This window comes from Camelus dromedarius, chromosome 15 (assembly GCF_036321535.1).
Source record: "Camelus dromedarius isolate mCamDro1 chromosome 15, mCamDro1.pat, whole genome shotgun sequence".
NCBI lineage: Eukaryota > Metazoa > Chordata > Mammalia > Artiodactyla > Camelidae > Camelus > Camelus dromedarius.
In genome coordinates this window covers 7,889,760-7,902,852 of record NC_087450.1, presented here as the reverse complement: position 1 = coordinate 7,902,852, position 13,093 = coordinate 7,889,760, and the positions used below count along the sequence as shown (strand labels likewise).

General features: G+C 41.2%; 1 long non-coding RNA gene across 1 annotated transcript; it reads left to right on the top strand.

Moving 5' to 3' along the window:
* The first annotated feature begins 2,606 nt into the window (after nucleotides 1-2,606).
* Nucleotides 2,607-12,154, top strand: LOC135322966 (uncharacterized). Its single transcript, XR_010384022.1, has 4 exons — nucleotides 2,607-2,798; nucleotides 9,463-9,682; nucleotides 10,207-10,341; nucleotides 12,067-12,154. It is a non-coding gene; the product is annotated as an uncharacterized LOC135322966 (long non-coding RNA).
* Nucleotides 12,155-13,093: the final 939 nt, after the last annotated feature.

Here is a 13,093-nt window from a genome sequence, read left to right as displayed (position 1 = left end):
GAGCCTAAGAGGCCCTGAGTTTCTAGACTCTGTTCCCTTGGATTCCTTCTTTAAAGATGGGCCCATTCTGTCTTGAGCTCATATTTTTCCCATAGTATCTTGTCAGCAGTAGCCAGTAGTAGCTGGCATTTCAACACTTCCTGTCCTCTCCTACCGTTCTCAGACTCTGCTGAGGGCCCCAGGCTCAGGAGCCAGTGGTCAGCCTTATAAACTACTGTAGGTGACAACTTAGCAAATGTTTTGTCACTTTTCATAAAATATGAGTTTGCTCCCTCTCCAGCCTCTAGTATCAGTTTCCTTGTCACCCAGAACTGAACCACTAAGCCCATGACACGTATTTTAGCTTCTGGTCACTGTTGCCTGACATTCTAAAGGCTGGAACTGGTGATGGTCCTGTGTAGACTGGAGGTGGAGTGGAGTGCAGTTCAGCTGGTGCGTGGCACACACGGGGAGCAGTGTTAGTGAGCGGCTGGCTGGGTCCTGCTGCCACAAAGAAGAGCTCTTAGGTTTTCTGATGATTCCAGCTACTTCTCATAGTTATTTCTAGCAGTTATTGAGAAGCCAATCTACCTCATATGAATTGGTAGCCTCTTAAACGTTTCTTTAATCTTATTTTATAAATTACAAAATTAAGTGAACTAACTGACCATGATTAAGGTAATTTGAAAATGACAATATCCATGTTTTTGGAGCTCCCATAATATGCTGATGTTCACCCATATTTATAACATCTTCTTAAAGGATATTTCTGATATTTTAAAAATGCAATGTTCTGAAATGTTACATTGCATTTAAGTGTTTTAAGCCACAGAAATGATTTCATTTTAAAATCCTAGTGATTTTAAAATTTTCCTATACCATGATGAAATCCATGCTTTTTAATATTTATATTCTATGCTTTATTGATGTAAATTATGGTTGCTTCTTTAGTTTCTACTAGAAAGGTATGAAATGTTTTTCCTGCCTCAAATGTATGTTGATGTTATAATATGGACAAAGGATATATTACAAAAGGGCCATTTAGAAATTCATTTTTGATTTTTCTTCAACAAAAGCAATCTCAGTCTTGTTTGGTTTGGCTTTCCTATGAAGTAGTTCTTTGAGTAAACCATGAAATCTCTTATACTGTATTAAAATTATTATCTGAAATTTAAAACAATTATGTGACACCATGTGAGTATACTCTGTTAACCAGAATTGTAATATATTTAACATTAATGACCTAATTTGAGAGTTACAGGTATTAAATATATTTAATAGTATTATATGTTAATAATATAAATGTTTCCATGTATATCATGTGTATACATATATATTTATAAAATTAATATTTGAGGAGTCATATAGGGTTCATTCTCTGTGTCCTGTTTTGTTTTATAGCTACAAGAAACTGGCTAAGAATAAAGAAACTGAATTTGTTAACCCTTTACCCCTTAAGATGAATCCAAATCTTATGTCTCAAGAAACAAAATGTGAACCAATTTTTGGACAAAAATGAGCATATAGTTTTACAAAAGTCAACAAATGAAGGTACAGAAAATAACTGTCCAAGAGTAACTACTGTGGAAGAACAAATAGATAAAATGTACCTTGATATTTTGAAGAAAGCAGTATCTGTTTGTCCTTGATTATTACCCCAGGATGACAAAATACATAAGGTAAGTGTTTATAGTTTATATTGATTGGACATAGTGATCAATGAAATTACATAAATACTGCTGACAGGTATGTACTTCGTGAGCCAGTGGGACTGATTACAGAGTAACTGCCACATGGATCTTGGGTATCTGTGAGCAGTTATCTGTTACAACACCCTGTCGTCCCCAGATTTTAAAATGTCACTGTAGCATTAGCTTTCTTTTAGAAGCCATTTTTTACATTTTAAATTTTTTAAACAAACGTAGTCCAGAATTTGAGTAGCATAAGAAAATTAAGTTTATTCTGGTGCTTTTTACTCAATCTTATCAGTAGTCTGTGCTGTGCAAAAGGAGGTAAGTTGGCATTTCATGTAAATGCTGTTAGTGACTGTTGAGAAACTTATACATCTTTGTTCCTTGTTTCTGTGTTCTTGATTTATTCTGTTTTATAGACTCATGACCACAGTATTCCATTTTTATTTTATGATTTTTATTTATATGTTTACCATAAACTAGCCATAAACTATCTCCAGTTCCTTGTGAAATAAGGCAGGGTACTAAGCAGTTTTTACCTTGAGAAATCTGGAGGAAAAAAGATAAGATTTTAAGTCATTTCAACTGTGTTCTTCTCCACTCTCCTCCATGTTCATTCTTGTAATTACATATTTTCCTTTCTGGCAAGCCTGTTTTGTTTTATTATTTTGCTATTTTTGTTCCTGACTTTGAAGATGTGCTTCAGAATGCTAAAATCCTGATGAATTAGGCTTGGAGAACTTGAATGTCGTGGCTCACCTTCTACAAACTGTGTTCTTCAGTAAGCACTATGGTTTTGCAATCTGTTAAATCGTTTTTACAACTGTCACTGATGTTTGTTTAAGTACTGAAGAATTTGTACTTGTGCACAGACTTTTAGATCTCAGCTGAGTTCCGGAGAAGCAGGAGCTGGGACTGGTACACAGCTAACACACAGGAAGGCCAGAAGCACCCATCCTTTATTTAGAGAAAACCCCAAAGTGGATTATATGCATCAGTTAGGAGCTCAGGCTAAGGCAATCCCAGTTCACCATTCAAGACATTTTCTACTCTTGAAAACTTCAAAGGACATTATGAAAAGCAAAACCTTGAGATCCATCTCTGCCTCAAATCAAGCCAGGAAAAAAGGTAATTGTACACACTTTTCATAATAAAATTCAGTACATTTTCCTTATTCTCTACTTTCCCTGTTTCCTTCTCTCCTTCTAAGAACTTTCCTTATTTGCAGAAAAAAATTTATCTTAAGGTGCTACATTCTGTCTCTTAAAGAGAGACATTCAGTTCACTTCAGTTCAGGGGGTTTGTCATCATTAATTCTAGGTTTTCCTGAATGAGACCCAGAAAGTTTTGGAGGTGAATATAAGATACTAGAGTCAAACCCTTCCTCAGCTGGTTGGCTTTGTAATATCCAAAATGTTTGCCAGAAAAGAGCTATAAATGCAGAATGTAAAGGGCAATGTACAAATGAAGGTGGATACAGAGAGAAATATCTGGATATGAGTTTGTTCTAGTGTTGGAGGGTCTGGATGTTTTATTAATCACTTGTGTGTGTTTGTACATCCCAGTGCCTCTCTGAGTTATTTCCTGGTGGAGTCATCCATTTTGGAGAGAGGAAAGGAAGATAGAGTTGGCCTAAGTGAGAGAGCCCTTTGAACAAAGACTTGTAGGAGGAATTGGAATTGGCTGTGTGGGTGTGTGGGGGAAGCATATTCCAGAAAATGAAACAGTGTGAAAGTCCCGAAGGAGGAATGCCTGGCATTTTGGGGATCAGCATAGAAACCCACATGGCTGGGGCAGAGTGGGCAGAGAGGGGTAGGGGAGGTGAGATTGGGCATCACAGGGACAGGCATGGTCGGCTTTTCTAGGGCATGAAGCAGCCTTGGGTTTCACTCAGTGTGGAAAGGTGAGTGCCTGGGAAGTTGTGAGCATGGCAGTGACTTCACCTGATGCATCCTTTAGACAGATTCCTCGGGCTGATGCCATTGACTGAATGCATTCAAATATAGACCCACACCATAGGGGCACAGGAAGAAGCACAGAGACCTGTTAGAAGGGGATTTGAGGAATCCTGGCTGGGAGTGATGGGGCTCGATCCAGGGTGGTGGCAGTGGTGATAATTAGAAGCAGTTGGATGGTGATGTATTTAGGAGATAGAGCCGAAAGTCTAAAAGTTTGGTCCGGGGTTGTGAGAGAGGCGTCATGGATGATGGCAGGGTTTTTGGCTTGAGCAGCTGGAAGAATGCAGTTCCCCTCCAGCTGGGATAGAGGGGGAGGCAGAGTGGGCTTGGGGGTGGAGAGAGGACCAGGAGTTGAGCTGCTGAGATGCTAATTTTGAGATGCCTTTTCTGTGTGCAAGTGGAGATGGCAAGGAGGCAGTTAGATGGAGGAGTGTGAAGTTGAGAGGGAGGTGTGGACTGTAGGTATCAAGTGTTGTGAAAAATGAATATTTTTGAAGCCATGGGTTTTTTTTTAATTGAAGTATAATGAATTTACAGTATTGTGTTAGTTTCAGGAGTACAGCAAAGTGAATCAGTTTTTTTGCAGATTATATTCTGTTATGGGTTATTACAAGTCATTGAGTAGAGTTCCCTGTGCTGTACAGTAAATCCTTGTTGCTGAACTATTCTATGTACAGTAGTTTGTGTCTGTTAATCACATACCCTTGATTTCTCCTTTCCCCCACCTCCCCTTGTTAACCACAAGTTTCTTTTCTGTCTGTGAGTCTTTCTGTTTTCATATATGTTCATTTGTATTATTTTTTAAATTCCCCATGTAAGTGATATATAGTTTTTGTCTTTCTCCATCTGACTTACTTCATTACACATAATATTCTCCTAGACTTGACAAAGGTTATCAAGGGATCATATCTGGAGAGAAAAGGCAAACCAAGGCCTGAGCCTGGGGCGTTCTGACCTAACGAGTTCAGGAGGGAGAGGGCTAACCTGCAAGGACAGAGCAAGGTTGAGGCAACCTGAGCATGTGCACTCCTGAAGCCACGTGGGGAGAGTATACAGAGAAGAGTTGATCTGCCGTGTCCGCTGCTGCTGAGAGAGAGAGAGAATGAGGACTGACAGCTGATCTTGGAGTTTAGCAGGAAGGAGGCCGTAGGCATTGGACAAGCAGTTTCCGTGGGCAGGTGGCTGTGAAAGGCAGACTGGGAACAGGAGAAGTGGAATTGGCTACTTCAAGGTATAGACCCCCCTGGAGAAAAGGGTGTAAAAGGTGGGGGGAGGGCAGTATCTGGCAGGAGGGTGGAGTCAGGGGAAGCCTTTTGTCTTGCCTTGTTTTGAATTTAATGAGAGAAATCATGATATGAATGAACAATAGAATGTTTGCTCTTTTTGGAAAGATGCAGTAGCTGGAAATAAATGCATGATGAGAGGAGTCGTAGAGCAGAGTCCTCGAGTGCAGGGGCTGTAATGGGGTCCAGGGCACAGTGGGAGGGTTGGCTTCAGGTGGGAATGTGGACAGTTCACCTGTGGAAAAGGAGAAAGGAGGAGGGGAGAGGTGGGTGTGGGTACTGGTAGGGGCAGAAGTGGTGAGAGATGGGGGTGATTTCCTCCGGTTTCCTCCACTTCCTCTGAGAAGTAAAACGTGCTGTGATGAGGCGGCAGTGAGGATGGGGCCAGGGTGCTGGAGGGGAGCAGTTGTGGGGGGGCTCTCCTGGAGGGCTGGGCTCCCAGAAGCAGGAAGTCTGCAACAGGTTGGTGACCGTGAATGTGAGCTGGGAGCAGGCAGGCAGGAGGGGTGTGTGTGTGTATCTATGAGTGTACAGCCACTTTCTCCCGCACGACTGCGGGTGTTGATAGTTGTGTAGTTGGATTTACCAAGAGAAGTGGTTTTTGCCCAATGAGTGCAGTGGACTGAGAGAGGAGGATGAAGGAACTGCCCATGTGTCTGGGATGTAAGCGGGGTCGTGAAGGAAGAAGAGACATTGGGGGTGTGGACAGTATGAGACACACAGGATCAACAGAGTGAGTCCCGGGGGCCCAAGCGCTGTGGGCATCCAGGTGCCAGAGGGCACGCCTGGTGGGGGTAGGACTGCAAGAGGGTAAATGCCTAAGACTGAGATTCGGGCGCAGTTGCATTACTGGTAACAGAAAAAGACCCAGAAAAACCAGTGTGAGAGAGCAGCTGGGGCGGAGAGACGTGCACAAGGAGGGAGTTGAAGGGTCTCTGGTGTGCAGTTGGAAATTACTAAGAGTGAAGCCAGACGTCAGGTCACAGTCGATGGAAACGAGGGTGGTGGCATAGAGGTTGATAGGTGAAGGCAACAATATTTTTATGAACATTTTCCCTGATTTCAAAATTTCATAGTGTCTGCTACTGCCAAAATAAATAAAAACACATCACTAAAATCCATATTTATTTGAGTACAATGGCAAACTGTGATTTTCTGGTTTTGTAATGATCTATTTCTCATTAGAGTCTCTGTTAAGTAGGATTTAAAAAAAAAAATCTGTCTTTTTGTTGGAAAGTTGCCCAGAGTGATTTTAGTTTTATTCCAAAGAACTGGAATTCCTTGGGGGTGGTTGTTACTTGTCACAGGTTGGGTGCCAGAGAAGCAGCCTCTGAGCCAAAAGTGCGTGTACAGAAAGTCTAGAGACTGTGCTTGGCATCAGCCCTGGTTCCCAGGGAGCAGCCCCTTGTGACTGGCTCTGATGCAGTTCGAAGTCTTCTCTTTCATGTAACCAGGAAGCCTGGGCCAGTTAATTCAGAGCTGGTGCACCTGTGCAAGGAACCAGACCCCCCCCCTTCTTTCCTGCTGCAAAATCCCTAGTCTGTGACTTCAGTCTTCCTTGTCACAAGATGGCTGCACAACCTCCAGCCCTGTCAGGAGGAAGAAGGTGAAAGCTAAAAGGTATACAACCATTAACTCAGCAGCTTAATCAGAGAAGTAGTCGCTGTCCTGGAAGCCCGGTGTTGGAAATTTTTGCTTTCATCTTACTGGTCAGAACTTTGATCCTGTGCCCCTGCCCCCCACCCCACCCCGGGTGCATGGAGTCCAGGGAGAGGGGTGTTTTTAACTGGCACATTGCTGCCCGGGGCAGAATTTTAGTGGGGAGGAAGAGGAGTTTGGCAGCTAGCAGTGTCTGCCATGTGGTGATTTTCCTTTTTATTCTAAATTAATTTTCTTTGACTGTCTACTCTTGTGTTTTTATTTTTGGATTAGTATGTTTGTTGTCACAAAAGGAATAGTTGCTCATTATTTAAATTCAAAAATACAGAAAAGTAAAAAGGAAGCAATAATTTAGTCAGAAACAGCTGGTGTCATAGTGGGTGAGCCTCATTCCATGCCTTTCGTGTGTGTGTCCTTCTGCAGATGGAAGGAAGCAGGGATGAAAGCTGGAAGGAAGGAGACAGGCAGGCACGTGGACAAATAAAAATGGATGAAGCATTTTATAGGAACAGATCACACTTTATCAGTTCTTTTCATTAAAACATTAGGTTTCATTTTACTTAAATCTGTAAGAAGAAAAAGAAACTTCATCCTGAGAAATGTTACACCCCAAAAGGTCCTTCAAGAACATAGATTATGAAAACCCCTGAAAGACTGCCAAAGCTGTATTGTTATTTTTAACTACTTTTTCCAATTTTATACACGATCAATTTTCCCTTCTATTAAATACGTAGTAAAACTCTTACATCCCCCACTCACATGACTCCTACCCATTTTTGTTTGTTTTTTTTAATAAGTATATTATTTATAACTTTATTTTATATACTATATATAATGTATGTGTCATATATCATTATATATATTTATGTATGATTATATTATTTACAATTAATATATTTATTATATTCTCTCCAGCGGCTGTAATTCCCTTAAGCGTTTGAAAGTGGATCTTGGTTCTGGTTATTACAGAGCCAGAACGCCTTTCACCAGTCCATTAGCCATTGCTCCTCCTTTCTGGAATTATTTTGATTGCCCTATAATTTGACTGATTTTTTTTTTAATCCATTGTTTTTTTAAGAAGGGCTCAGAAATCCCAAATTCTGCGGTGTTTTCATGCTTGAATTTCATATCTAAGCAACTTTCCTTTCCTGTATAAAAGGAAAAGATACTGTCCATGTACTATTACTGAAAAATAACAACTTAGAGAAATCAAAATAAAGAACTCAGGAAGGGAGAATTCTGGTGTGAAAGCACTGGCTGACCGCAGCTGGAGCAGGAACCCCCGCCACACTCCCGCCGCCCCGTCCCGGGGAGAATCACAGTGCTGGCGGGTCTGACCCCTTCACCGGCCATGTTACTGGTCCTCCAGTGACTTGGAGGGATTAATGGCCTGATTTTACATTGGCTGAAACAGATCCTTTATGAATACTTTAAAAGGTTTCTACAGAAAACCTTCTAAATCAAACTGCCTAATTAAATGTGATTACTGCTCTATAAGGAAAAAACCTGGAAAAGATTTGAAGGAAATCTTGGGGTGAGGTACTTTTGGGGACTTGTTTTTTCTTTTGACTTTTCTGTAGTTTCCAAATCTTTAAGAACCACTTATTTCACTTTTAATGAAAGAAGTAAACTTTGCATTTAAAAAGTTAACATCCTAAAGAAATTATATTAAAAATATAAAATTTTAATTCTTCACTTACCTCGAAGGCAGTCAGGGAAATGTTCACTGGGGGTCAGTTCAGGATCTGAAGGGTTTGAGTACGGGCCTCCAGATCTCTTCTAGGGAGTTCCCTGAAACTTTCTTTTTGTATTACTAACTGAATAATTATTGGCCTTAGAACCATTTCTGCTGTTTGGGGATTTACGAGGTACCTTAAAAGCCAAAAATTTGACCAAAATATACATGAATAACATTTTTTCTAATGTGATGAATGATATCACAGTATTAGAGCAGGATTATCATTTATTTCTTTAATCAAACTTAAACTTGTTGTTATAGTTTCCATGCAATTTATATTATTCCAGTGATACTATACCTTGATATACTTTATATAGAAAAATGTCCTTTAAAGCCCACTTAATCTGAACTAAAATTCTTCATAAAGTTATCAGCTGCTCTTTGATGCCTCTTTTAGATATTTTTAGTTATTTCTGTGAACATTTAAAAGAGCAATTTATTTAAAAATGGCAAAACCTGAAATTATCCTGATCCACATTCTCCTCACATTTATTTAGCTCCATGTGTCATTGGACATGAGCCTTGGGTCAGTTGGCCTCCGTGTCAAATGGAGTAGAAGCCGGTTCTGGGCAGGGGTCCCGCATGCAGGGTCCTGCGTGCAGGGGGACAGCTGTGTGAGGGCACTTGTTATGCACCTGCCTGCTGTGAGATCCTCACTTGTCTTAGTGCTCCTGTTGTATTAGTGATTCTTGTTACATAATTGCCGAATACACATTCAATGTAGTTTGTATTTGCGGTGCTTTTATCCATTGTTCATGACATTTAGGAATATCTGGAACAGGACTCACCAAGCCAGCAACTCCAGCCTCCAACGGGGAAAGCTGCATGGCTCCCTGAGAAGTCTACAGACCCCTCAGAAACTGATGCCTGTGTTCAGTTTCTGAATGTAGGTGTTGAATTTCACAGTAATATTCATAATGGTTGTATGGTCTATAATTATATGTTAAAATTAAATTATAAATAATGAAATTTCTTCTGCACTGTGATACTGTACTCACTCACTCTTACTGAACATTTATTGATTTTTTGTGTAGTAGAACATTGTTAACCATGTCAATTTCATTTGTGTTTTTTTTTCCCTAACCCACTGTATTCAAATCTAATATATAACTCTACATACCAAAGTAATGCTTTTCCTTAAAAGCATTCTTCAGGCTACGGTGGTGGGAACAAGGAAGCAAAACTGACTATGTTTGAAAGAGTTCAGGAAGCAGAGGGAAAATGCAGAGGGGCACAGGCCCTCGGGCAGCGGATTACAGTCACATTCTCAGAAAAAGAGCGAGAGCTTTGGAAGATAAGATGGAGGAACTACAGAGACAGCAGGAGGAGGAACTATTCCAACTGAGTCAAGACAACTATATTCTTCGAGCCAAGGTACTAGACACATTGGCCTACTTTTCCTTTTACTTATGGAAAAAGAACTAGTACTCCCTGCTAAATGCATTGTCACCCTCTGTCCCTGTGGCTCTTTGACTTGATGCGTTTGCTGCCAGTGACTTGGTTCCCGAGAGTGCCTCCCATCAGAAAAGCCTAAATCAAACCCCTGGGGAAAAATCAGAATTTAAACTGGCTCATATTGATCCTTCTCTTGTTAGCAGTCCTTTTTGAAAATAAATCCCTTAGTTCACGGTGGTGACCTTCAAGGAAGACAGAGTTTCAGAAAGATTGCTGTAGAAGGGCTAAGTTCAGCGAATGACACTGTGTAGCATTTCTGAGTTAATTACATCATCAGAGCCATCAGCACAAAACATCCTGTAATGAATTAACTGTCGCTGGTGTTAAACTAATTCCAGTGTGGTTGTAAGACAGTTCTAGGTCTGTGCACCTTGTGTTTTCTTTTATTCTTCCTCACTTCATCATTTCCTTTCCCAAATAAAATAATTTCTGCATTTTCTTAGTGAAGTAGCATTGAAGAATCAAACAAGAAACAAAGGTGGTTGCCTTTTGAGGAAACATCAGCTCCTGCCACAGAGAAAAAATAAAATCAAAAAAAGAAATAGGAACAAGAGACACTTGTTCAGGGACGTCAACAGGTAGGGTTCTTCAGCACATAATGAGTTTGTTATGAGATCCTTTGGTTTTGAAAATAAGGCATTTAAAAATATTTGTGTCCATTTATCAGGTAATGGGAATTCTGGCAGTATGAGGAAGTAATCATTTGGTCTGTACATTTGTCATGGGCAGAATTAAAGTGGTTAAGAGCATGGGTTCTGGATTCAGAGTCTGGTTTTAGGCTTGGCTTCACTACCTGCTGTGCAGCCTTAGGCAAGTCACATCCCCCCTCTGAGCCAGTTTTCCCATCTGTGAAATGGGAATGAGTCTGACAGTACCTGTCTCATAAGAGTGGTAGTGAAATTAAGATAAGACAGCACCTCATCTCCCGGAGCCCTGCAGCAAAGGTGGGCTGATTCTGCCCCCAGCCTGCCTGCCAGGGGAGCTGCCCTTCCCTAGTCAGAGTTAAAATACTACGGATTAAGGGAGTTTTCACTGGTGTAGTGAGCCAGGAGCCCAGAAGTGCCCACGGCCCCGTAGGAAACCAGGCTTCTGAGAGTGCAGGGCCTACACCCTGGCTGTTCCTGAGGGACACGGGGACGTTGTCAAAGCTGCTGCTAAACCCGCTGGTCAGGGCTTGGATGGGCTGGCGGGGCCTTCCATGGGCTCAGAGAACAGAGGCCTGGCAGGCTTTCCTTGGCTACCAGTTTTCTCTTGCTTTACACTTAAAAGCCACCTGTGTGACATTAAAGCCACATTAGGAAATATATATACTTAAATCATAAAAAAGACAGTGCAGGCCAACCTGAGTGCCCTCCACACAGTAACCAGTTAATGCGTGTTGCCTATGACTAATGTTATAGGCATGTTTCCTTAGAAACTGTCCCATTTTTCTTTCATTTTTTGTAATGATTTTCAGTAGATAATATTGGCTAGTTTTGATATTATATTCAGAAATATGAATCAGACATTAATTTCCAATGCCCTGAGATTGAAAAAAATTTGACTTAAAATTGGGAGAAAATGTACGTGTCCTGTAGAAGTCAGACATTTGTTCTGTGTGATGCATCTTGGTGACGCTAACCTGACAGGCAGGCAGGACAGGTTTGGTGATCTCCAGCACGAGCTTCACCTTCATTTCCTCCCCACCACCCCACCCCCTTCTGTCTCATTACCTTTTTATCCTTTGACAGTAGTAGCCTAAGCCTTGAGCCTGCCAATAAGAAGCAGTTTCACTCCAGGGACATCCAGAGAAAGTGCTACTGCATCAGAGATGACAGCATTTACTGCAAATGAGATAGTACTGATTTTGCAGGACACACGGCCCTAGAGTTACTGAGAGCCATCCAGACCCTCTGCCTGCAGTTCTGAGCTCGCACGGAGCATGGCGCTTTGAGGAACAGACCCATGAGTATGCCAGCCACCCCTCACACACACACAGAACACAAAACTTGTGTATCAACATATGTACGTATTTTTCTGGGTTTCAAGAATTCTGCAGAATTAAGCACAGACTATCTGCCAGGCATTAGGCCAGGTGTGGTGAGACAGTTCAGAGTTTCATTAGATTCACAAAGGTCCTTGGTTTTCATCAGACTCTTAATTTTAAAGAGGTTAATAAACCAGAGCATCTAAGCACAGATTGCCACTGATCTCACTGTCTGAGTCCCTCTTTAGCTCAAGCCAGGTGCTGAGCTGGGTCTAGGCTTTGCTTTGCCTCATCCTGATCTCCTGGAAACACCTAGTCTCTACCTCCTTGCTTGCAGAGAGTTCCAGAAACAAGCCTGTCTACCCACTGTGGCTCCATCCAGTTTCCTCACCACAGAAAGATGGGCTAAAAACAGAAAAAAAGAAGGTACAAATGTCACCAAGTCCAAACTCATTCTGCTCACTGCACAAAAGCCAGTAAGTTAGGAGACAGGGTCTTGGGGCAATGAACAGTTACTTTATTTAGAAAGCCATTCAGAAAGCTGGCAGACCAAGAAGATGGCAGATTAAGGTCCTGGAGAACCATCTTCCCCAAGTCAGAATTCAGGCTCTTTCCTACTTGCTTGGTTGTTGCAAACTTCTTGACATAAGAGTTCTTTGTTCTTGGAATCCTGTGTTCTTGCAGCTGTCCACATAGGTCAGATCATGGTGCCCCTGTAAACTTCCAACAAAAGAAATGTTATTTTGTATTCTGCAACTTGTTATCTTTATGTGAATGGAAATGTGTTAATGTCCTTAAAAGTCAGAGCCTTGGGAACAGGCTCTCCTCTATATTTCAGGCTATTGGCAACATTGTTCCACAAAAGGTGCAGAGATGGCAAGACTGAGCCTAGAAAACAGAGCACAGGGTTAAATTCAAAGGAACAGATCTAATATGGAGTCGGGTTCTTTTTTTATCACACAAACAGCCCCCCTGGCCTTTCCATCCCTGATGTGCAAAATCAGGACGTGGTCTTTCCTGCAGTCACTCACCCGCTTACCCCTGTGAAACGCAGTACATTATACTGCCAGGCTCGCTGGCTTTGTGAAGTTCTGCAACTTTTTTGTTTACTAAGCATTTGGAGCATTTTGGAAACAGTTGTTTTCAGCTAGCAAATTGTCTTCTGAGAAAATTGAAAGTTTGAAAAATGTTTTAAAGCTTATTCAAAAACAAGAAATTTAAAGACAAAAATATTTAAAGGATGTATCTTTCATGAGCACATATGCTAATGTTATATAGGTCCTGCTGACAACTACAATGTAACTTTCTATTTATAAAAAGGAAAATGAAAAATTGTATAATCAAGTGAAAGATCTCCATGAACA